This window comes from Bombus pyrosoma, linkage group LG2, assembly GCF_014825855.1.
Source record: "Bombus pyrosoma isolate SC7728 linkage group LG2, ASM1482585v1, whole genome shotgun sequence".
NCBI classification, from domain to species: Eukaryota; Metazoa; Arthropoda; class Insecta; order Hymenoptera; family Apidae; genus Bombus; species Bombus pyrosoma.
The window spans coordinates 12,449,838-12,476,713 of record NC_057771.1 but is presented as its reverse complement, the minus strand read 5'-3'; the positions used below and the strand labels follow the sequence as shown (position 1 = coordinate 12,476,713).

General features: G+C 36.7%; 1 protein-coding gene across 3 annotated transcripts in view; it reads right to left on the bottom strand.

Annotated features, from left to right (window-relative positions):
• LOC122577574 (KN motif and ankyrin repeat domain-containing protein 2) overlaps window positions 1–26,579 on the bottom strand; it is a 61,406-nt gene extending 34,827 nt beyond the window's left edge. Inside the window, exon 1 of one of the 3 annotated variants that reach the window (XM_043748914.1) lies at window positions 26,397–26,579. The gene's annotated coding sequence lies outside the window, so the exon portion shown is untranslated. Of the gene's footprint in view, window positions 1–1,764; window positions 1,787–6,323; window positions 6,345–26,396 lie in introns of those variants that run through there. The other 2 variants (XM_043748917.1, XM_043748916.1) reach the window with 2 other exon arrangements.
• Window positions 26,580–26,876: the final 297 nt, after the last annotated feature.

Genomic DNA, 26,876 nt, shown 5'->3' with positions numbered 1-26,876 from the left:
TTTTGAAAAGAGAGGCGTCGATGCGTTTCTTTCGAGCGGCCATTGTCCAGGCAATTTGTTCGCTATTTTATTTACGACTTCGTGACTTCGACGCGGGTAAACCGTCGTTCAGAACGCGTGGGTGGCGGTCGTTCTTCGAATGCAAGGCAAGAGAGAGGAATGACCGCTGTTCGAATAATTCAATTTGGAACAATTGCTGAGGAAGTGAAGGAGAAACTCAGGAAACTTGATATTGTGAATTTTTGTTTCTCCGCTGGTTGTAAAATCTGGGACTCGCCTAGTTCTCGTAAATTACTATGTTTCGAGTAGGAACACGGATATACTTGTCGTATTTACAGAAGAATGATCGCAAAGTAATTTCATTTTATGATTTTTGATAGAACTATTTACATTGCGTAAAGAACGTCTTAGAAAGATATCCATCTGTTTTTTAAATTACCTAATGTGGAATCTAAATTATCTGATACAAACATTTAGTTCATTCGAACTCCGAATAAAAATATAACTTTGAAAAACATCGCAGAAAGAATTCAACAGTTTTTCGATGGCTACAGTGCTTCAAGCTTAGAAAGCAGATAATTTGAGGAGAAATTAGTTCAGTATGTACAGAATGTTTCATAACACGTGGAATCCATTTCAGGAGTGGATAGGAGATACGATAAAAACGAAAGTAATTCTGTACTCCTATTCGACATTCCTTCAAAGTTATAGCCAATTTTTTGTTTCAATAATCCAGGACAGTTTATGAAATGTATGCTCCGTATGTCGGCGAAATTCGTTGCTACGACTACATACAAACCGAGGATGGCCATTTCGAGCACCATCTATAAAGATAACCTGTTGCGGATTATTTTACATGTTATGAAATACCTTGCGTATACAGGGCGCGGCTGAATAACGTACAACGAATAATACAAGTGGGCACGAGGCGATTCCTTATGAAAAAATAAGGACAAAATATGAAATAAAATTTGTTCATTGGAGGCTTAGTTTACGAGAAAATCGAGTTTGAAAATTTATCAGGTATACTTGAACATGGGCTAATTCCGGACTCGACAGGACTAAATAATCGACAGGAGGTCGTTCTACGCGTGAAAATAAGTCGAACATGCGGAGTATAATTTTTGTCCCAAGGCAATTTGTTTTCGAAAAAAACAAATTTGAAAATTTACCATACGCGTGTATTAGTTCGATTCTTGATTAAACATGATCGAATTTTATTTTCTTGAAAACGAAGCCCCGAACGGAAAAATTTTATTCTACATTTTCGACTTTTTTCTTTTCTTGACTTAGAGGCCATCTCCATATCACCGGCACATATTCGATCGAAATTCCTATCATTCCTACGAAGTATATCTTCCGATTTTCTCTTTTCCTACGCCGCAGCGCTAAAGGCGCAACGCATATAGCTCAAGGCGTTGTATCGGTCGGTTAAAAATCGCATCGGTAATTACAAAGCGTGTATAATTAAAATGTAATGCGCGGGTGCGTCAAAGTATCGTGCACGAGTCTGTGGAAGGAATTAACGGAACACGAGAGCAATTAATTTCCTGTTTTCCTGCCGTTTAATTCCACCTCGCTCCGGCTTGCCGCTTTTTCTCTCCATCCTTTTTTCCCTTCTCTTCAAAGGGTAACATTAACCCCGCGTTGTGCGGTCAGATAGTAACGAGCACACGCCAGCCACGAGGCTCGCGAGTGTATAAATAGGAGAAGAGAGCCGTGCAACCGGCGAGAGAAACGCGCAAGATAAAAAGTCATACGTGCCACGGTCAAAGCAGCCGCCACAGATGACGAGGAGGACGCATCCTGATGGAGATTAAACACCGGGTCCCCACCGGCGACGATCTTCAACGTCTTCAAGGAAGCACTTAAACTTCCGTGGACCAGTGTAAATCATACGCTTAACCGCGTCGTTGATCTCTTGTGTTTCCTTTCGAGACTCTTGTTTTGGTAAAAGTATACACACGAGTCTATCCATCTGTCAAGAGAAACTTGTATCTAAACTGTGGATGTTTATGAAAAAGGATGCAACCACAATGGATATTTACTTCATCTACTACAAGTTACGGTTACTTCCTATATTTATGTTACGTTTTATATATTTTATTTATTTTGGCATCTTCAAATTTCACATAAGTGTTTATGAGAAGTCGAGGAGCTCGTAACAACGAGGTAATTCATCGTCAAATTCGACCTTCGAAATAACAAATAACAATAACACGTTCTAATAGTCGGAAGTCAGATAAATTCCATAACACGGTGGGATTGGTATTATAAAAGGTGAATTACGGTGGTGTGCAAAAGTACAGGCTGGTAGATTTTTCGCTTTATATTTTGAAGGAGATATTAAATAATTCTAACTAGTATTGTATACAAGCAGATATAGAAGTGTTTATTTATTTTACTGTCTTTTACTTGCTTATGTAAAAATTATATAGTATAATGAAGATTTTGTTAATAAAATTGAAATATATTGAACAAAAGTCAAAGACGTTGCAGTATACTTTTTCTTCAGAGACAAATATAGATAAGGATCGTTTCTATCATGAATCCTTCGATTGTTTCTCATTTCTCATTTTTCTTCCTTTGTTTTTTTCTTTCTTTTGTCTTTTATCGAACAGTGTACGATTTAAAAATATCTAGAATTCCCGGAATGACGTTGTCTCGCGTACACACCCCTTGTTTGTTAAGCAAACAGAAGAACGACACCGTAGAATCTTTAACAGTCGACAAAATGGAGAAGGAAGATCGTAAAGGAGAGACGGTTCAAAGTTCGCCATGAGATCTTGCGAATCGTAAATTTTATTTACACGCTCCGTAAGCGCCACTTCATTCAGACGGTCGCCTGGTCGCCTGGTCGCCTGGCTGCCTGGCCGCCTCTTTAAATAACCAACCCGCGAAAATCGGTGCAAAGGCAAGCCCACGAAGGTCAAGATTTAAAGTAGCTGCTGCAATAAGGAGGCAGCTCCAATTTTTAGTAATTTGACTGAATCAACAGAAACCGACTCGGACTTAATTAAAATCGAATCACCTTCTGGAACGTATTATAAATTCATAGTCAATTAATATTCATAATAAACGTTTTTTGAATATCTCCATTTAAATGCACTCCTTTGAATATGAAAGCTATTCATTTCTCTTCCAATAAACGTAATTCAAATATCGCAGTTGGCACCCTACATTTTTTAACTCGACTTTTTCCTGTTTTCTTTATTCCTCTATATCTTTTATCCTAATTTTATCCTTTCATATATTTCATCAGCTTTAATTTTCTCATACAGCCTTCCTCTTCTATCATTTTTATCTCTATCTTCAAGTTAGTAATACAAACGTTTGCGCTTTCGTATAATAAACGAAATCTATGATATTTGTTCTCCATCGACAAATACAATTCGAACACTCGAGCTGCCTCCTTACCGCTGCAAACTTTTCGTCTCTTCTGTCGCTTCTGTAATACTGGCATTCTTTGCATGCTTTGTTTAACAGGATGCGATTTATGTGTTTGAAGGAGTCTTGGATATGTCTATATAGTAAATACGAGAAGTGTCTACGCTAGCATGTACTCTAGGCCCATTAAGATTTTCCTCAATGAACGTACGACGAAAATATCACGAGCAACCGGATGACGAGACCATCACGTATTTTTGTCATTTTCTTAGGCCGGTTCTGTGTCTTCGTTCTTTCGGTCGTTGTATAAAAACAGGAAATACTTTTTGCCCGTTGACAGCAAACACGAACGAATAAGCTGAGGAGGAATGAACTCTGTACTTATTAGACTGACGAAGTGCAGTTATTTTTCTACGCGATGTTATGGTTAGTTAATCATTTCTGGGGAAGAATGTTCTCCTTGTTAAATTTTCTAATTACCTGCTATTTATGGCTACAGCCGGTGTTGCAGTAGCGTACAATGCAAACGGAGAACAATTTGTTCAAATAAAAGGACAATAGGTTTCTTTGAGAAGAACTGTTCTACCAGAAACGTTATCTGTTAAGCTATTAAGGTTGAGGCAGTGATGTGCAGAAATTATGTAAACGTATACTCTTGGAGAACGTATACAAATAAAGTAATCTACATACTGAAAGTACCAAACTTCGTGAGCTTTTCAAAGCGTAAAAAAATCTATTTGAATAATAAATATTTCATGGAAGCTTGGGAATATAAATCAAATTTCCATAATTTGGCTAAAGGTAGTTTGTATTGCGGAAGATGAAATAATAGGGATAAAGAAAGATATTATACAAATCCTCGGAATTCTCCGCAACGACCACGATATTTAAAAAATAGAATTCAGTAAGTTAAATTGATCGAAAGAATTGCAAATGAAATTAACGGGATGTGAAAATAGCAGATTATGACAATAATAAAGATTTTATCGTATTTTATCGAGTTTAAGAATTTCCTTTAATTATATTTGAACTGTTTCCCACAGCAAATGAGTTAAGTTAATTCATTGCCTTTGTAAATGTTATCTCTCGCGTAGGATGAGCGTCTGGTCTGTCTATCGAGAGTTCCACATTTATTTTCATCAACTGTATTCTCTTATAAGGTATAAAATAGCACATGTAAAATATTAAGCTTCGGCAGGTGGATTGGAACGTATGTGGATCCTGCGAAATTTACCCTTTCATCACTCTGACAACGTTTAATTAAAATACACACACACACGAGCAATCCATTCATCACCTTGACACAATGAACTGCACACAGATTCAAGGATTTCTCGATACACGACACACTGATAATCGCGATTTAGTTGAGCATGAAATTGATCTCTCTATTTCTTGCATAGCTCGGTAATAGGATATGGATAGAAATTATATCCGCATCGCGAATCACATCGATGGAGATAAAATTAAGCTGCCATTGATCGCGATCTAAATGATCACTGCGATAAATCGTTGTTCCATGGATCGTTTGACAACGTCCTTTGATCCCTACGAATGATAAGATCGCAGATATTTATGCAAATTTGTATTTTCGTGGAAACAAATAAATAAATGATATCTAAGAGAGTCGTTTCATCCATTAAATATTAGAACGAGTATCTTGCGACTATACTTTGAATATTTTGCATAATTATGCAACTTTGTACTTTCCATGCATACATAAATATTTGCGGTCTCACTTTGGATAGAAAATCACTGTCTTCTGAATAGAAAAATCATAAAATTACGTCTCCGGCATTTACGTACAGAATATTTTAACGTTTCATAGAAATCAGAATAAACGGATGCTTAAAAAATTTGTTAATATATATTACATTACACGGCTACGTACATAGTTTCGCTTTTGCATTTCGCGAAACTGCACTTTCTTCCCCTTCAAATATCTCTCCAACTTTCCCCTTTATTCCCTCCATGTGCCTTTTTTTACAACACCTCTTCAACGCTTTTCCTCAATGATTATGCATCGATTAGGAATTTTTCTTGAACGTGCATCGATTCTAACGTAACGTACATTTATTCATGTTTCTACGTTTATTTATGATTATGATACATTTTGTCCTCGATCTAAATTATATTAAGGACACTTTTATTCTTGTTTAATTATCATAAATCTGGTTTTGGTATTTGCCGTGAAATAATAGCAGTAAATCCGGTAAATAAACCAGCGTGTAAATTTAACCAAGCTGTCAAGCGCGCACAGATTTATTTTCGCGTTGGAAGAAATTAGATTGACTTCTCAGCCTATCGACCGCGTTTAATTATAGGTAACACAGCCGGTCATATTTTTAACCGAAAACATTCCCGTCATCAGACTGCTATCGAGTAAGCGCCGCAATGTCAGTCCTGTTTCTAGCGCAGCAATTTGTCCTCGTTTCTATCTTACTTTTATCATTCAAATGTGAGATAAAAGACACAAGTATTGCAAAAACGAATATTTTCTTGTTCCCTTCACGCGTTAGATACCTGCATTCTTTTGCATAACCAAGCTAATATTATTAGTGAAATTTTACACGTCACTAGTTACGAGTTACGAACGTTAATAAAATCTCATGCACGCACATACATTACGACAGTACCAAATTCGATGATCAAACAAACGAAGTTTTACGAATAGCTTTTACAAATTACACGTCGGAATCCTCTCACAAACAATTGAAACGATATTACGAAATTCTACGAACAGCGAAATTTTGCATGCTGCTAGTTACAAGTTAGCAACAAATTCTCTTGCATAACAGCGACAAGTATGATAACGAAACGAATGAAGTTATAATGAGAGAGATAGTATACAAAAAATGTTGGATGAGTCAAAGGTTCTAAGTGACCAAACGTTCAAAAATATAATAATTTCGCAATTGCGTATTTATGACACATACCTTTGTTAAAAATCCGTTGGTATTTACCAGATTACAAGCATCCAGCGCACGTTCACGCAATAACTTAGAAACGATACAAAGTTCAAAATTACCACCACTTGCTCTCCGACGATTTACCAACGTCTGCTTAATGATCGAAGATCGAAGTTTTAACGAGGAAATATTATACGAAGGTTAGAAGAGCGTTTCGTATCAGATTATGCATTCTATGCACCGTGGAAGAAGGCGACGCGTATAGGTGTAACTTGTGAAAAATGACGAGATGCAATTATCGAAGTGCTGTGCCGCGGATCGATGAGCAAAACAACGTCGCGAGTACAATTGCGTCGGCATCAAATATCGTTTCCTAGCTACCATTTACTATCCAACGAAGAAATCGAATAGCACGAGCCGGAGAACCGCGAGAGCTCCTCGGGCTTGACTTTGTTTTGCATAGATATCGTCGGGCAAATGAACGACTTCCGGCCGGTTGGACTTGGAATACGGGATCCTCGATCGCGCCTACGACTCGTGATCTTTGTTCATCTCGATAAGAAACGCTGTTAACACGTTGACCGTCGTTGAATTTTGCCTTCGGAGTCACGATAGATGGAAATATTCTAATACCGTAATAGATTGCAAAATTGTAAGAGATTAATCGAACGAATGAATCGATTATGTGGTATTTGTGTGATATTATCTGCGTCATTCGCGTTGTTGAACATTTTCTAGTCGTTGAAATTTATCTTATTTTAATCGATTAAAAAAATTCAGTGAAAGCGATATCAATCGATGTCTGTGTGTTTGAAACGAAAGAGTATCCTCTCTACGTTACAAACCTGAATTGATAATTCGAACGTAGCAACTGACGTGTAATTTGAAATTGTTAATGAGATACGATTTCAATTGTTACTGTAGCATACATATGTAGCAATTAATTAATGAAGTAACTTTATCCGGGAATTAATAAGGTAAACAGAAGCAGGAAATAATTTATTCAGCCATCGTGGATCATTTTCGATATTGAGAGAATTATATAATCAGATTTCAATATTATATCAAGCAGAGTAATTTTCAATGATTTTTCCGACATCGACTATAGTTAACACTGTACAGGTAATAATATGTGATTACACAGAACTTAATTAAACCATACATATTATTGAATACGTGAAATGAGTTTCGAGAAATTAACAGATGCAGTGAACAGCTTCTAATTTGAGCGATCACTTAATTACATAGTACGTTCACTATGAAACTGGTCGTTAAATAACGGAGAATAAGAAAAAGACAGTTATGAAGTTGTAATGGTTAGGAAGGAGCTAACTAAACAACAGACTTGTACTTTATAATTTGTTAAGCAGAAATCGTATAATGTAAAGAGTGGCATTAGCGTTCTTTGATCGACTGCAACGACAAAAATTAGCTGAACTCTATCTATAATTTTACTTAAATTCTATTTACTCGTGTCTTTCATCCTCCATTCCAGAAATTCTTCTATTATATCAATATATAAAATATAATATAAAAATCTATTAAATTTCACTTTCTCTAATATTCGCAAAGGTATCATTAGTCGAGCTGTTATCGACTACAACGACGAAACTTAAGAAGCAATTGGTAACGAGCACATGTTCGAAGCAAATTGGTTACGCTTGTTCGACTCTGATACGAAACTTTGTGTATCGAACGGCGCTCAAACCTGGCTGTCGTCGAAGCTGCTCGACCCTACATCAGTGTGCAAACATCAATTTACAATCGACGCTTTAGCGTTGCCGCAACGAGTAGATTTAATTAACCTCATAACAGGTCGACCTGCGTTAATTTAGTCACGAGGTACGTACAATTCTTTTGCAACGATTATCGATAATACATCAACGCGGAGAAGTGATTCTTAAGATACGTTATATTTCATTCTGAGTGATACACCAAGCGGCGAGTAGCTAGTATGATTAACTACTAGTTCGAGAAATTAGAAACGCGCATTAATCTCGTCTATCGACTAGTCATTCTCTTGTTCCTTGCCTCGCAGCATAAAGTCCGGCATCTTACGGTCGATCGGGAGACTATTCTCTTAGACCATTATACTTTCTATCGCATCATTCATAATAAGTAACATTTCACTTTCACAACATTGTTACGTAAATTAATAAAATCGATTTCCAAGGCTGCCGCTATTAATTCTCACGTACGTGAATCTTTTTTATTGATTTCTTCAGAAACTTTCTTAGAAATTGTATATAATCTATACAAAGTATGTAACGGAATTTTCGAGCTTCTCTATTAACGAATAAATTTATTCAAAATACATATCACCCGAATTAATCATTTTTATGTTGCACATTACCTAACATCATTTTTACGCAGAATGACGAGAGGATTTTACCTATGCAACAAATTACACGCTTCCACTGAGAAAAATGGTGCAACTTGCATGATTGCACTAAAATGCACGTGCATGATTGCACTTACGAACCATTCATCATCTTCCAACATTTTTTCTAATTGCAGTCAGAAACAGATATGGCTTGTTCCAATTACGTGAATTGTATATATACATATCGGAGATGAAAGGACTTCGGGGCCTTTCTTTTGCAGTGATTAGGAAAATCCCCAATACCCTAGCCCGGACTTTTATTGTAGCTACCCTTAAGCAATAAAAATAGGAAATAGTTGTAAGACGCTAATCCGATCATGTGTACTCAGGGTTTATGACGATTGGCCTGGGCTCGAGGTGACATAATGAGTCGCCGAACGTAGCCGCGGTCACTGGACGGACATGTAACAACAGAGGTATGGAATAATTATGCAGCTCTCCTTAAAAACAAAGATTGACTCGAGAGGTGAGGAGAAGACTATATAAGGGCAGTTCCATTTGTACTAGGATTAAGTGAGGTATCGAGAAATTTATGGAGTTACTTATTGAGAGAGTCATTACGACTAGTACGTGGAGTCACACCAGGATCGTGTATCATATCGGATTCGTCTTCCCGTGGCCCTGGATTCGCATCGAACCTAAATTCATTGTCATCGACCTCTCGTTTGTCCGACTGCCGTCATTACCTGTAACCTTTTGTAATCATCGCCTCGGTACCAATAAGGATCAGCTAGAATACATAACCACGATGGTCCATTCGAGTGAAGGTTCATCAGACGCCCATATTTCAAATCCTTCTCCGACATATATATACACAACTATATATCTAAACTATAACGACTATATACAGATCTATCCAATCTACGTTGGATCTTAGCTGTAAAACTACCTTAAGGCTCCCAATTCTTATATAGGCACAACGTAGCGGATATAACACGACAAATGTAATTATATTATGCAATTATATTCAATTGGACTTATAAAATCGACTGCATGCAAAGTTGAATTTTTGTATAATTAAATATTCTACGCTGGTTCCGGCAGTTACTGGACAAGAACAAACCACATAGTATTTTACACGAATCTACATCCAAATGTGCAGAAACAACATAAACCTATTCAATCGTAATTCGTTCGAGTAACAATTAATTAATAGTCATCGAAAGGACGATCGTAGAGTTACGAACGAAGCAAAGGGTCAGTTTTGCGCAATCCAAGAGGGAATTTCTCTTCTCGGCGTCTTCCAGAGCTCGTTCCAGCTCGCGTGAATTAATTATCCCGCAAGTTTCTCTCCTCTTGTCGTTCCTTTATTTTCTCCTTTATCGCGGCTCGTTTTACCCGCTCTGCACGTGTGTGAGTGCTCCTTTATTGGGCCTGTAACACTGGGGCCTGATGCAACGAGCCGCGAAGGCGTAAGCCGCGTGGGCGTACGCACGACGTTGTGTTGTCTTCTCGTACGCGATCGCGTGCACAGTGTAGGTGATCGAATGTAAAGGGTGCCTGGAAACATTCGTACACCTGACGTAACAAACACGGACCAGGATACGGCCAGGACACACGTCTCTGTCCTTGGCTGGAAAGCGGGAACCGAAGGGATCCGCGCTCGCTTAATCACTATCGTCCTCGAGTCACGTAAATTTCCACGCTGTCAATATCAGAAGCCATTCTCAGCTGCGTCCTCCACCGATCGATAGAATCGCAGCAGTCGGAGAAACGACTTGCCGGTAATCTAGACCGGAAGTTGGATAGATAGGAGCTGAAGACTGGTTCGGAAAAATCCTTTTGACCAAGTTTACTTCTTTTGTTGAATCCAAAGATTGAGAATTTTATTCAGAAATTATTCAGAGGCTGTGAATGTAGGGCGGAGGCGATGACAAGTTTCGGTCGTCGTGGAAGATCAGTTTCTTGCTTTTGATATACGAATGGCGGAGATGCGTTCATTTGGAAAAATAGAGTAATTAGAAGACTGTAGTTTTGGGGAATCAAGGAGGCTTAAACTTTTACCTTCAGCGTATTATATCGATACACGATCATTCGCAAAACTTGATGTTAGAATATTAAACTTTCCAGAACTAAGAAAATTTAATTTCTTAAGTTTGATATAAGCGCTGTTTTAATTTCTTGTCTTTAATGTGTCGTGCTGGTACGTTCGTTCGTCGAATTGGATAATAGATGGTAGAAAGTTGACGTTTAAGGAACAAGAAAGTTTAATCGTTATTTTGCAACCTATTGAATTGTAAAACTGGATAGTCGAGGTTAAAAAAATGGAACTTTAATGGACTCAGGAAGTTTCATTTCTTCCTTTCGACGTATCATGTCGATGAAATTCACGAAAGTAATTAATCAAAACTAGAAAGTGGAAGTTGAGAAATCACGAGATGATAATCTCGCATTTTTAACCTACTAATTTCTGAAATTAAATAATCCAGGATAGATGATTGAGATCTATAATGAAATAATGAAATTTAATCTCATCCTATCGATGTATAATATACCGATACATGTAGAATCGAATAATCAAAATTAGCAAGTTCAAGTTCGAAGTATAGAGAAAGTCGAATGATTTATGATACTGACTAATCGAGGTTAAAAGGTTGAAATATTCTTTGTCCGTTTCACCGCGTTAACTATCTTCAAATTATAAAGACTCGAAGGACGAACACGGTCTCGTTCTTTCCTCTTCTTTACGAGAAAACATCAGTTCAAGGTTATCGTTTCCAATCTAAACATCTCGAAGGCAGCGATTTTACGATCGCTAGAGGTTGGGACAATTGGTTCCACCCGGTACATGAAAAGGAACATAAGAGAACCCACGTGGGCTCACCTATCAGCCTTTCTCGTTCGCCCATGCACATTACGCACACGCGTGTGTGACATGAATAACGCACGACCCGGTTCGCGATCATACAGGCATATTCCTTTAAAAGAGCTTTAAAGACCGGCAATCGGGAACATTTCGCGCGAACAGCGTTCTCCATATACGCCATTTTGGTCGTTTGCAGATCCCATTAGACCGTTCGTGACAATCTCGAAAGTAGGAGGAGCATATCGTCGTTCAAATATAATTTCATCGTCAGACCAGCTGCGTATCTTTACTGTTTTTATTTCGAGGTCGTTCATGGGAAATCGTCGGCCTGTTTTCTCGAATGGGAGAATCGAAACACCATGGAATACCGGAGTATACTATATCGAGACGATGATGGTTAAGCTACGTCCTTGCTGAAGCAACAACGAGGTATTTTTCGTTTCTTATTGTTGCCGTATATCGTAAACGGTATCGAACGAATGAAGATCACAGAAAAAGAGAAAAGCTGTAAGTATATGTTACAGAGCAAATTGATTAAATCCACTTTTTATAAAGTTATCAATTTCACGTTATCCAGCTGCGTAATTTGTATTCGACATCTCAAAAAAGAAATCTTATTTTCATAAATATATTTCTTCTAAGGAGACCACGTAAAAGTAATCGTTGATTCCAAAGAAAATTTCTTAAAATAATGCACGTAATTGTCATTCTTCCATACAGTTTATATGTAACAGCTTTTATGTAGCTGATCGGTTTGACTACCGAGAGACTTACTTGTTTCTATCGCTATGTTCCTTACGTTCCTTTGATCTTTGCCGCTTCGAACGGAAACAAGCAACAAGCATTACCTTTTGTTACTACGTATATAGCGCTAAGAACCTGAAGAAACACGAACAAGCATCGAACAATAACCAACAACTTTTTCAACAAACGATGGAACATCCACAAAAGGTTCCTCGTTTTTGCTTCGGCCAGGATGCAGCTTCAGCGTGTATACAATACGCACGCGGAGAAGCAAAGGAAAGATCGAAGGAAGCACGGAATGAAAATCGAGGCGTAACGACGGTATAAATAACGCTGACACGAGGAGCACGCGTAATAGTGATCCTTGAAGACGATTTTCTCGGTCGCGAACCAAGGAATTCCGAATGACACGCGTATTTTCTGCGAGCGTGCCTAAATCGCCAGCTCAAGGTGAGGAGTACCAACGACCACGGCGGTAAACCTTCGCTTGGAACTATATTGGCATTCGTGTTCCGAGCACGAAACGTGTTCGAGCTTCTTCGAAGCCAGATCTCCCCCGCGGATCTCTGTATGTGGCAAACGCATACGATTAACTTTATTTTCTCTCGTGTTCTCTGTTCTCCATTCTTTTCCCTCATCCTCTTCCTTTTCTACTATTTATTTTCCTTTCTTTATCTCCAATTTTACAAACGTATAACATATAGCTCATTTAATTTGCTTCTCCCTTTCGCGTTCCCCCATTCTTTCTCTTGCTCATCTGTATTTTTTCCCGTTATCCGCTCCTTTCATCTCTGTAACTTCGATTTTACAAACATACAACGTAGTATTAATTCTATTTGTTTCCCTCTCATACTACTCTATTCTCTTCTCTCCTTCATCCTCTCTTCTCTACACTTTCCTACTATCTACATGATTTTCCTTCTCTATCCTTTTTACCTATACACATATAGAAGACTTTTGTCAATTCTCAATTATCGCAAAATATTGAAATATCGAAAAAATATGAATGAAATTCTTCTGTCTGCGTCTATTCTTCTTCCTATATTTTTATTACCGTTATTATTTATTCATAGTGCACGCATTGCGACTTAGAATGGCTTCCGATTTACATTCTCCTCGCTTGAAATACGTGCTTAAAACATTTATGTTATAACGTTTATTCTTTTTCCTTCCTTGTCTAGAAAAAAGTCTCGCTTTTTCCCCGCACTCTCCCTTTTCTACGAATTTCTTTATCTTCGACTTCAACGATCCAATGTTTTTCCCATTCTTTTTACCTTCGCCCATTCCCCACCTCTTTTCTCAACTTTAACGTTCTTGTTACGCGTCGTTATCTCTTATGCCCTTTTCTATTCGCTTCACCCAAGCATCGCGGTTATTCCCGCTTGAATTTTTGTGCGTTTTTCATTGCCACGGGCGATCATGAATACGTCCCAAGACCGGAATATGGGATTGTTTCCTGGTTGTTATACCGAACGAGGCATTAAAAAGCGCAGCCAGAATGCTCCATGCGTCTTGCGTTTGACATGCACGAGTCCAGTGTGGATTGTACTCGTTTTAAACGAGCAGACATTCAAAGTTCTTCTAATTGATTTATCTAGGTGATTTATGTTATCTTTGACAGTGATCGGGAGGGAAATGGAGCTCGTTCTATCGTTCGTATCTATGAACGAAATATTTCACGATGTAACGTGGTGCATGCAACGTTATGCACCGGGTATTTCGCGTGTCTCTGTAATAACACGTTTATGAAAATAATAGTAGTTTTACAGAGACTTTAAAAGTAGAAAATCACAAGCTTCCACGAATAAGACAAATGAGAGTTCGAAGAATATTCCTTCAAATATTGCGCTCTGTATTAATTCAATCCTCTTTTGTTCTTTGGTTCCCGGAATACTTTTATCGTTAAAAAGTTGTTCAAGTGTGAAAAAAAAATACGAGAAAATTGTTCTTGTTACGGATGAATTTTTGCTGCAATTTCATGCTACAGTTTCTCATAAAATATTCCAAGTCTTTCTGGCTGTTGGAACAAAAGAGAGATTGGAATATAAAAATTCAAAGACCCTAGTAAGATTACTTCGCCTGGCATCGTTATAGGATAATAGATATTTTCTTTTTCCTTGACATATTCTCTTTTATGTTTCGTTTATCAGGGATCAGGTTCCTGAATTACAATAACAAAGCTGGTGTTAAAAGGTGCATTCAGCTTGTTGAATGCGCTCGGCGTTGCATTGTGTCGGGAAGAAACGGTTCTCCAATTAAAACGGTGATTTATATTTCTGTCGTTGAACAAGGAAACCGAGATTCACCCGAGGTCAGATTCGGATTCAGCTAAAAGAAACGGTTAGTTTTTGAGCGTACATATCGAGCATCGTAGTATACTTTTTGAATTAATGCGTTTCATACGTTGCGTGGGAATTTCAAGTCGGCGAGTTTTATCAATCCATTTAAAATTCAGCCGGTCTTTCGAAATGTTCTCGGTGTATTTGATGAACTGTACGAATCTGAATTTTAAATCGACTGAATATAAAATCAGGTGATTTTAAAGTAATAAGAGAACGAGATTGATATGTTCCGTTATAATTACATTCCGAAATTCATCTGAACGCACGGCATATTTCGTCGAATCTAATTTTACGGACTTTTTTACGACAATTTCACGGATGATTACAATACACAAAAATGAAGAAGGAAAGCCCATAAATTTTTCTTCGCGGTTTAGCCTCGAGATATTTAATTCTGAAGAATGATGTAACATATTCGAAAAATATATACGTAAATTTTCGAAAGATAAAAACTTGGCTCTAACTATACAGGAAATAATGGAGATAAAGCTTCTAGATGCCAAGTTTTCTTTATTATTTCTTTCCTATTTCCCAAACATGCTGTGACATACTGTTCTAATTTTTTCGATCAAAAGATATATAAATTCTATTCTAACGAAGCTAAATATCAGCCAAGTTCGAGTTACTCGATTACTTTTCAGAACCGTGATTTAAAACACTGGTATGGCTGAGTGCGCGTCAAAAAAATTAACGAGTAAAATCATTGAATCGCGCGATTGAAGTTAATTTTTAATGCCAAGAGGAATTTCGTGAATCTCTCGTCCGTCAATAATCATTTTCCAATTTCCAATATCTATTGTGTCTGAATCGTATTATTTTTTCGTTTAACCATCCGTGCTATCGTCATTGTTGCAATTTACAGGGTACAACAAACGTTGCAATTTGAGATCCGTTATCGTGTCGATGAGTTTAAGCTTCCCGGGTGGAGCGATTTCTTCAGCATTTGTTTTTATTTATTTCCATGAAATTGTATTAAAAATACCTTTATCATTTAGCAAATCGCGCAGAAAGGATTCAATCTACGATAACATTGATCTTGAAACTTTTCAAACTTTAATTACATTTGATTTTAATTTATTATATTTGATTACCAAAGAAGATCAATCTAAAGTTCGCCTACTTCCTCAACATGAATCTTTTGATTTCACCAATATTAATGATGACTCGGTGACTCGTCAGCTACTGCACCGTACGGGATCCACCGATCGCTGATCCAACACGCAAAATAAATTACGGTCGTCTACGTTATACACAATGCACGGACGATCGATGATTTATGCGAGTTTCTCTCATGAGCTTCGCTGTTTCGCGTTTTAACTTAGCTAGTCATGCTTCGCGAATGTTTATGGTAATAAACGAGTCTCGTCCTCTGCGTATAAATAGTTATAGCCATCTGGCGATAAAAGCTATCTTAACCCAGGTAAACTCGACTTATTCACACTTCACACTGAACTCATCCTCGTTGTATACTCTTCCTATATTTCCTAAGATAAGATAATCGAATTTATATTGACGCTCCTTGCGTCACTGTCATTGTCGTCTTACATAATGACTAATAATGACATACCTTCATGTCGTAAGACACGTTCTTCTTTTTTCAGGCTATTTCGTCGTTGCATAGGTCAGAATAATTTCTACGTTTTCGGATTTCACGTTTGAAACGATCGCACAGGATATTACTAAATTTAATTGTATTTACGCTGGGATGTGACATTTTTCGTATGAAATTATTTCTGTATAATTGTGAAATGTTTGTATGGATTACTTCTTCAGCGTTGATAGAACGAGATTCTTCTGTATTATTTCGTGGATTGCTAATTAGCTCGGGGAAAGAATTTCATTCAGAATCCGAAGTTACGTAATCAAATATCTGTGTTAGGTAAATATCGAGTAAGCAATTCTTCTTTTTCATCGTCAACTGATATCGTTGAGACATAGGTAGATGTGAGAGGATAGATCATTTAATATTTAATTGCATTTTATATTCTATATTTTACGCGATAAACGCTGCTCACATTTTTACTTTGCTTCCGTTTGTCGTATTAACCAAAGTAGCACGTTAAACTCTCAGGCAAACAAAATAAATACAACAAACAAAAATACAAAAATACAATAAAACAAAAATAAATTTTGTCATAATGTATTGCGAAACTGAAACTTGATATTGCGTTAGAAAAAAGTACACATTTAAAGAAACTCATGAATTTTTCACAAACGCGTGTTATGTAGCAAAGTATTGAACAGCTTTGCCTCTGTATCTGCTCTTTTCATAGAATTATTCGGATATGTAATTTTTCGATACATAATTACCATTATTTCCTTTTTTTCGTTATATCCGGTTTAATATTCACAGCGGAAGAGCCACAGGCTAGTTCGTAATGCGGCACGCGCTCACGAGTGTTGCTAATTTAATGAAAAGATCGCATACCGGGAGTGCATCAACATGCTGACCGGGCACGATTATCGGTCATTCGAATAATTACCAAGCACGAGCCCGACGAGGACAAAAACTCGGCCGAAAGAATCAACTAAGCGAACTATAATTTATTTCATCTGATTTATTATCTACCACGACTCTATAGTTAATTCTCGATTCAATGATTTTTCTACTTTCAACGCTGTTCTTGTTTTCACACAACGTGTGCCAACCTGGCAACATTAAAACAACCGAAAGCTCGTTGAATATTCCACAGGAAAAAAATGATTGTAATGAGATACGTGAAAATATCGAGTGTCGAATAAAATACCAGGGAAAATCATCGAAATATGTATTATTGTTGGGTAAATCTGCGGAAAGTAGGATAAGGCAATGTTTAATTTGATTCGAAGGTTTTCAAGCTTTTTGCACACCTTTTTGTACTAAACATTTTCGAGAAATAAGTTTTCGAAAATTAGACAGAACGACGTTTTGATAAATGGATTATTGATTTAACGTTTCGGCGATGCACTTCTATCGACGCTACATCGACGAGATAACTTTACAGTTTTAGGTTTTGCAGCGTAGAGTACACACATCAATCCGCTTTTTTTGTTTGTTAAGCAAAACGAACACGAGAAACGCATCCGACAGTTTTCCGATGATACAAGTAAAAGCAGTCGCATGTCTTGCGACTACTTTGCGAAATAAAAGTTTACATTTTCTCCGAGGATGCTGTGGCATGAGGTAATACGACAGGAGAAATTTGTTCTTTTTCCGGATCATTTCGAAAGATTCATTTCCGTAATCGTAAGGAATTTCACTCTGAACCGACGTTATTTAAAAATATCATTTTGCACACTCTATGAAGTGAAAATTTTTGTAAATATGTAAATGTGCGTGTTGTAAAATTCATTATCATTTGTTAGACTCTTTGTTGTGAAATAAAATGTGTAGAATATTTATTCATGATTTCAAATTCCCTACAGAAAAATTGATTATAAATACCGCTGAATGAATCAAAGAAGGAAAGAAATGAATTAAAATTTGCATATAGAAAATTCTTTATCGAGTGAAATAATCAATGTTCGTGTAGATATCCTTTCCACTTATCGTTCAAATTATATGAGAATATGTTTGCTTAATTTTACCTCAGTATACTAATAAACCATCGCAAGCTACAAATTGTACATGAAACGTGATTCATGTTTCTCTTTTAATGAATCCAGAGGCAATGTGAAAGAGGTGGAATGAAATTTAATATTCAATCAAATTCGCAAAATATTAAATTTGTAATTCTTTCCCTGCAAACTTTTTGCCTAATTTCCTTTTTTATACTTTGTACAGTTCTTTTTAATCCCCGACATATAAAAAATAAAGGTTCATTTTTTAACCTTCTCAAAAGCACGCTGCGACAAATTTTTTTAATCATTTGGTTTATTAAAATTTATCTCATAAAAAGAAGAAACGACGATTTATCGTGGTTATATTCCAAAATGTATGCCTCATTTTTCCACAAACACGTTCTGACATATTTTTTAAATCATTTTGCATATTAAACTCTACTCCATCAAAGATATAAACGTCCCACTTCAAAGAAGCTAACAACAAGTACCCATAGTCTGAAATTTTATCTGAAGGTTTTCTATAATTTTATTCAAAGAATCTCACGTAACTCGCGTAGAAAACAGAAAAATTCCTCGTTTGCTTCAATCGAACAGCGTCACTGTTGGCATCTGGCTGCAATCGAGCGGCAAACGTAACGTTCGATTAATTAAGAATGAACGCGCATCTCGCGAATAACGATGTAGCCGCAAGCGGATTATATATTCGCGGAGCGTATTTCAAGGCGATTACGTTTGCTCGATGACGACGTTATACGCACCGTATACCACGAGTTATTCCCATAGCTATGAAAAGCGCAACGCTGCCGCGCCAGCCTGCCTGACGATTATTAACATCGTACTTATTCCTACTACTGACTGAGGAAATAATGTCAAGGTCGTTAGGCGTGTCTGCAAAACTATACCAATTGAATAAACTTGTAAGAACATAGTGGAATAAACTTGATAAAACACATAACATTATATATTCATACTCGCTAAAATATATTGATTATTATATATAATAATTAATATATGTGATTAATGTATACATATAAAACAATTACACTGGGTTTTACGTTTATGATTTGATGGCAACATAGATTGATTGTATCCAACAATTACAATGCATGAATGGATGAATAAATATAAATGTATTTAATTAATAAATGACTATAACATAGGTATTAACGTGTCAAATAGAAAAGTAACTAATTACAACTCAGGTGCGAGAATAATTATGACAGTGGAGAGAGTACTAATATAAAGAACTTGTAAAATAGAACTATTTATAGATAACTAGAAATAAAAAAAAAAGTAGCTAATTAATTACCTCGATCGTAATATGATAATGATAATAATAATAGATAGAGGAAACCGTTATCCAAATAAGTCTATGACGAATAAAACGAGTTGCTGAATCTTGGGAAAATTCCGCAGAATTATGTATTCATTTCAGCAAACAGTGAACTACCTCGTTAAGCAGGGCTCGAGCAAATACGAACGAACAATGCCACGTGAAACTCGCTTTTCATCGAATGAAACTGCTACAGTCAGGAGATCGGATCGTTTTACGATTTCAGCTAGGAAAGTCGATTCCGTTTCTGCGAAATGTCATGAAACGTTCTTGTGCGTACTTATGCTTACGGTTCTATGAGAAATCTACTTATGTTAGTTCCTATCGATATAGTATGGTAGTCATTTGGTCAAGTGAACAAGTTTTCGCAAGATTTCACAGAAAACTTTCAGAAGTTCATAGATATTATTACTTTATTACTCTAGCAATAACTAAGCTACAAATTTTTATGCCATTTTATTTTACCCTTTTTTTATATAGAAGACGCATAATATGCAAAAATATCCAAAATATATATAGTGCTCGTATTTGTATAGATATTCACAGTCTATTGATTACTTTACGCTGTAAATTCATTTACCGGAACGAAATTTTAGTTAACGTTCGACTAGATAAACTCGCGCCCATTGTAAATCTACTTACTTGACTGTGAGCTCCTATTATACGAATGAAAAATTATAGCGAGAAAAATCAGTGAATTCCTATTATTATAATATATTATTATTATTATAATTTTTATATTTCAGTCATATCGTATTTAAGAGCCACAAAACCCGCAATCGTTAATAAATACTAACACACAAAACGCAAAGGATATCTTCCAAATTACACACATGTCACATAAATAAAAATACCTAAGATCTCGCTAGAGTACCATTGCACTTTATGGCAGTGGAATAGTTGAGATATCTTTCTATTCACACAGAAATACCAATTTCCATCGAATTCATTATTATACCAATTACAGGTTAAATCTCGAAATAGCTTATGTGCACGCACGTGAGATTCGTGGGAACAAGCGTACGTGAAATTCTGGAAAATGATCGTAGCAAGAAGTTAAAATGTCACTGGGCCAGCCTGGAAAATTGCTGGCGAGTTATCGATAACGTGGCCAATCCCTTCACGTTGGTTTGCCTCGGTTCGTCGTTGCTTTCGATGAACTTTCTACGGTCGCTTTAACGAGCTTCGGAACGAAGTCTCCGCCAAATAAGGATTCCGTTTGCCTGAACGGACGGTCGATGAAAGGTAATGAATAAGTTGAGATACACTTGAAAGCGGTTGCAAAGCCAGCAGCCCGCTGTCTCGACTGGTAATTTATTTGTTTAATCTTGCAGACGGTGTAATTAACAGAGAATTTGCTGTATTCGAAATACGTTCGCTTGAATTACAACAGAGAAACGCCCTTTCGTTTGTTCCTTACTTCACTATACAATTAATTTTGCGCCGAGTTTTGATCACATAAACGGTTTTACCATTTCAGTTTAATTGTTCTTGCATATAATTCATACTTACTACATCTTCCCTTGTTATTATATTGTAAAATTACATCCTTCCCTGGTGATACATCTGAAGCTTTTCTTTCTTGCTACAGCTTTCGTACGAAATGGTTCTTTTGAATTATTTCAGACTCAAATGTGGTCTTTTATCGTTAACAAATTTCTTAAGTAAATTTAAAGAAAGTACGAAAGAATCGCTGCTTGTTTCCTCATTTTAGATGTATGTTACGGCACTTTTTGAAACATTAAAGATCTTGCTTCTTCAAACAAGGATGAGATTCGAGAATAAAAGTTCTTGGATCGCAAGTAAGTTGTTACTTTTTAGCCAGTCGTTTTAATCTATCTTTTCAGATACGAGTTCATTGACCTGTTACCGATAGTGTTTTTAGTATATTTAACTGTATTATACCGCATTATCAACTACTCAGAAGTTAGATTTATTAACCCAATATTTTGGAAATTACGATACATATAACTAGCTTCTAATTTGTCAGAAAAAAGGGTTAATCAGTTTTAGTTGTGGGCTTATTAATTCGTTAGTAATTGTGTTTTTAATATATTATGAGTCACTCAACAGTTAAACTGATTAATTCGAACGATTAATAAATTGATCAGTTTCACTTGTGTGTGGCTCGTACTTTGATTAAATATGACATATCGTCGTTGGTATTAACTGTTGGTAGCATAATATATTAGCTACTGTTCGACAGCAAAAGTGTTAGCATCATGCCAATTCACGTCCCAGATAAAATGCACGCGGATTAGCATAGAAGTGACTAGAACGTGCATGTGCTAAATACCCTCCTTTGTCCAAGTCAAACAAAACGAGTATTACAAATAGTTACGTAAGGCTGCACATGTGCAACGATGCTTTTAGACGCACATGTTCGAACAACGTCAAAGAACCGGAATAAAGATTCTTCACTCGATGCTCTAAGTCCACGAATTAATATAAAAGTTCACTTGTGTATATACACCGGCGTAGAATAAACATAAAATGCTTCATCAAATAATGTATCTATTAATAGACAGTCTATCTGTACCTGAGTGTTTAAATATGTATCCTCATGAAGGTAAATTGACTCTGATTTTTAATACTGAATCAAGCAATTTCAATTCTGTTTACAAATGTCCTAATTCCAAGCTTGAATATACATTAGCTGAATACGAATATGATTTGCACGATGCAAATTCTATGCATAAATGAATGTAAAAAAGGTACAAAAATCTTCAAAAATATTTAACTACACTCTAATGGACTACATGTACATATACATATGTATGTATAATATAAGACCGCATAGCTTCTAGCTCTTATCATTGAACTATTCATAACTCCAATTCTAATTACGAATACTCCGATTCTAGTTATAGACGGTTTTACTAGAAACATAATTTGCACAACACAAATTCTACGTGCGAGTAAAATAAAAAGAGCGTACGAAGGATAATTAAAAAGTGTCTGTTAATTTCTTCTCTCTAATTACCAAACATTCCAAACATAATTACTTGCCAAAAGAAACAATACCGTCATTACCTAAAATTCGTAAACACATACCAAACTTCACTCTAGATTTACGTAAAACCTTCTTTACGAAAACGAAGCTCGTTTTATGGCGAAGACGATCGAGAGGAGCGTGGAAGGCGTCGATGAACTTTCACCCGTTTCAACGAGTCACGTAACAGATCGAATCGTTTTCTATTCGTAACCATGGCACATGTCAAAAGCGACACACTCGATCAAGAGGAAGAGAATAAGTACGCGACTGTACACAGGGGTTAATAACTCTCTTTACTGGAGGGACGCTTAAACGACGTGTATACAATATGATATATACGTTAATGGCAGCCTAATGCTTGGGTGATCGTTGGAGGATTATCAGAGATAACTTGGTATTTGCAGCGTTAATTGCACGCACTTAGAGATCGTGCACGCTTCGGGATATAACTGGCCGGCAAAGAGAAGAGAACAGAAGAAGCAATATATACTTGAGAGGGTTTGTTGCGATGCCAACAGGTATCCTTATATGTATCGACAGAAAAGCCGCGGATCTTGATAAGTTACGAGATGAGGACCGACTCTTTGCCGGCTGGATTATAAATATCGCATCTGTCATTGGATTTAAAGAAACTTTGCGACGTGTCAATTCGTAAGAGCGCGAGGAAATCGTAAATAATCGATGTTTCGAGCAACTGTGGTAATCGTTGAAATGTGGCAATATCGGCCAACTTTTGAAGCGATAGAAAATCAGTTTAAAAAGGAAGATTCAACTTAACGTACAAGTTTCTCTTTGGTTCGCTAGGAAATTTACTAATAAGCAAATTTTTGTTAGAAGTATACAGAATCGAAGAGGCAGCCCCATTCTTCAGTAGCTTGAGAAAACCAACAAAAACGAAACTCATAGTCAATTAACATTTGTCGTAATAAACTAAGATGTGGTATACTTTAATATAAGCTGCACGTCAATTTGCAGATTGTATTCATAAAGACGAATGGCTAAAATAATGAACTTCATTTTATAATTTTAATTTATAACGTTATACACAGTTGGGTGCTTTCTGGCGTAAAATCTCTCTAAAAATATTCGTGAACATTTGTCGCTGTGTGTTTAAGAAATTGGCACGTTTGAATGGAGACGTGACTAATCTATCAATCGCATGGGTGCGAACACTCTTCTTGATTCCTTAGTTAGAGTATTTATTTTATGACAGTACATCGTGTCATATGGGATATTAAATTGTATAAATTCTTTTGTTTAGATATACAAATAAAATTGCCAATATGCAACGTAATACGATTGTCATCAAATATTTAATTGGCCTTATATCCTCGATAGTTCACCAAGTGACTGTCGTTCAAACAGATAATCTCGTATCTATTTAGCACAGTGTATTTTGCGCCTATCTTTTCTAAATTAACCATCACACTACATATTTCATATTTTCAAGCAATTAATCTATTCAACAGGATGTACCATATTTGAAAGACGAAACAAACGCTGTGTGTATGATATTCAATTCGCGCATTAGAATGTTTTGCATTTTGCATTTAGGTGATTTGCGTAGTCTTGGGCGTCGCTTGCAAAACTGTCTATTTCCATTATTTTATATCTATCGCTATAGAACTAATCTTTTCTCCTTTTAGTAAATCTTTATTAGTAAATGAATCTTGAAAAAATAAATAAGAAACTATATAGTCTGATGGCTCGTACTCTAACAAATGAAATAAACTTATTCACGTGAATTGTTTCAAAATAAATAAACTATCAGCATATACTTTGACAAACTGGATAAACCTGTCCATTAACTCGTTTAGTCATTTTCAAATAATTTCACGAATGTGTTGCTTTACCTCGAGAATGAATTGAAAAAAATCCGGAGGTCGCAATCGATAACGTTTGATCCAGGCAGTAGCGACAAAAGGCAACATGTGTTATCGTCGTACGTATTTCCACGTAACCGAAGTCCACTTGTTTCCACGAGCATGCGATTATGCGCGTGCGGAATGTAAGCAGCGATCGGATCGCTCGTAAACACGAAGAAATAGCGGAACGCGATATGTAAATTGTAGACGGCGGTGTAGGTGTAGTTTGAGCAACCGATAAAAAGCGTCGAGTTGGATCACCGTTTAAATTCGAAAGAAATTATCATTTCCTACAAATCGGTACTCTCTAGTCGAGCTAAAAGTATACAAAAACTTGCTTCCTATAGAGTATACAAACGTGTCGATCTACGATTATATTAGAAAGAATTTCATATAATAATTTTTCAAATCGAATTAAACAAAAATTAAATTGAAAAATTAGTTAAATATTATACACAACGTTAGATTGTCATTCTAAAATTAATAATAATAATTATTTCTCTAAACATTAGATGTCTGAAATTAAAGAATTGCTCTTCTTCTACGTCCTATTAATTCTATCGATGTCAATTTAATCGTACACTGCGTCTCATAAGTATAAAACCGTCTAAATTTTATCTATTTTACTTTACATACTTCTAATCAAATTTTGTCGTATCGTATCTTATACCTTGTACCTGTATAAGACTGAAAATTTTAGACTAGCTTCATGATTATGAGACGTAGTGTATAATACGAAACATTGCGTTTTCTATTGATTTAATGTAGGCACGTCATAGCTCACCGTTATCAGAATTTTATCGCGGATTTACGACTTCGAGATCGTAGCCCAGGTTATTGACTTCACTGTTGTGGCACGTAAAACGTGTATACGGCACGCATGAAATAATTATTCTCAATAAACTAATATATTGACGCAATCTATACGTAGAAGACGCTTTAATGAATGCATCGTCGAACCCTGTGTACTTCGAATCGCTGGTGAACACGATCAATGGATAACGAGTGGACGTTCAATCACCAGGCAAATCAATTAATCGTACATCGAACATCCTCTTAGTACGTGTTTATCTTCCGTTGCCCTGTTTTTGCATCGACTAATTACCTACTAATTGTCAGTTTCACTCTGTACTAAATTTATGTCGTCTACATGGGAGTTACGAGATGCGATACGATGAATTTTAATATGTTCCACGCTGATTCGCGTCATTGTCCTTCGAATATCGTTTACTTTACTAATTATCAACGACAGACAGAAAGTCACCTACGCGATTTCGAGATTAAGTTTCTGATTCGTGGCGCCTGACCGATCGCAATTGGCACCTCTATACCACGATCTTGTAATAAAACGATAAATCGTGGAACGCAGATCGAATTTTCATTTATGACTTTCGTTGTAACGATAAAGAGTAACGTACCATACATGTATATACGACAAATGATAAAGGTAATTGAACCATTCAGTATTATCCAAAGTAATCGACTCCGCTTTCTGTAGACTTTAGGATTTCGTTACACAGGTACAGGATTAATTCAATTTTTAAGAAACCAACGAGTTATTTCCATAAGCTGAGCTTTATCGTAAAAAGATCGTGTAAATAATAGTAAGCTCTAAGGTAGAATTTAAAAAATCGCCTTTGTAACATGATAACGGTTCTATATTCTTCATTTTGTAGAATCGTGACTTCTGAATGAATCCTATCGATCCTATCCTATCGATAGATATAGGAATAATATATAATATCCTTTCGTCGATATTTTCCTCAATTATCGTTTATCCATGTATATACATGTATATAAAAACAAATATGAGGCGCTTGCAAATCGTTCAAGGAATGCTATCCCACAGTAAAAGCTGTGTATCCTACATCGCTAAAAATCACAAATATCCCAAAGAGAATCATGAAAGAAAATCAGTTACAAATATCGTCTATCACTCTCTATAGATCGAGTAATCTATCAATAAATGCAATTGCATCGCGGAATTTCGTTACCGGTTCGATACCGGTTTTTCGGCACAATGTCACGAAGGCTTGCAGTGGGACAGCGCTTGTCGATCGCTTTTTGCGCGGCTCGAAAATCGACTCACCGATCTGTCAATCGTCCGCGTCCTCGATGTGTATCCCCGTCATCATCCTGGATCGATCGATCCACGCGATCGTGGTTGCGCACCGGGAGCGGGAAAATGTCGAGGTGTACACGATCGAGACAAATCCACGCGCTGGTCCCCGTACAGACTCGAAGAGGTGACTGGGAGATTCTGAGGACCGACGGTTCTGGTTCACGACTGGTTCTTCTCCTTCTCCTTCGGCCTCTGGCCCCTTCCATTACTCGCTATAGCACCAAGCAAAGAGAGACACGCGTATAGTCGTATTGGGAACGTTAGACGAGGCCGGATGAAACGCGTGTTCGAAATAGAAAAAAAAAAAAGAGAAGAGAGGGAGAGAAAAAGAGACCGCGGATGCTAGAGAGATCCAGCAAAGACGCCAGCAACGGCAGGTTGCTCCTTTCGAAGAGAACCTTCGGAGGGACGGGGTGAAGCCCTGGTTGGTAGGCCCCACCGGGCGAA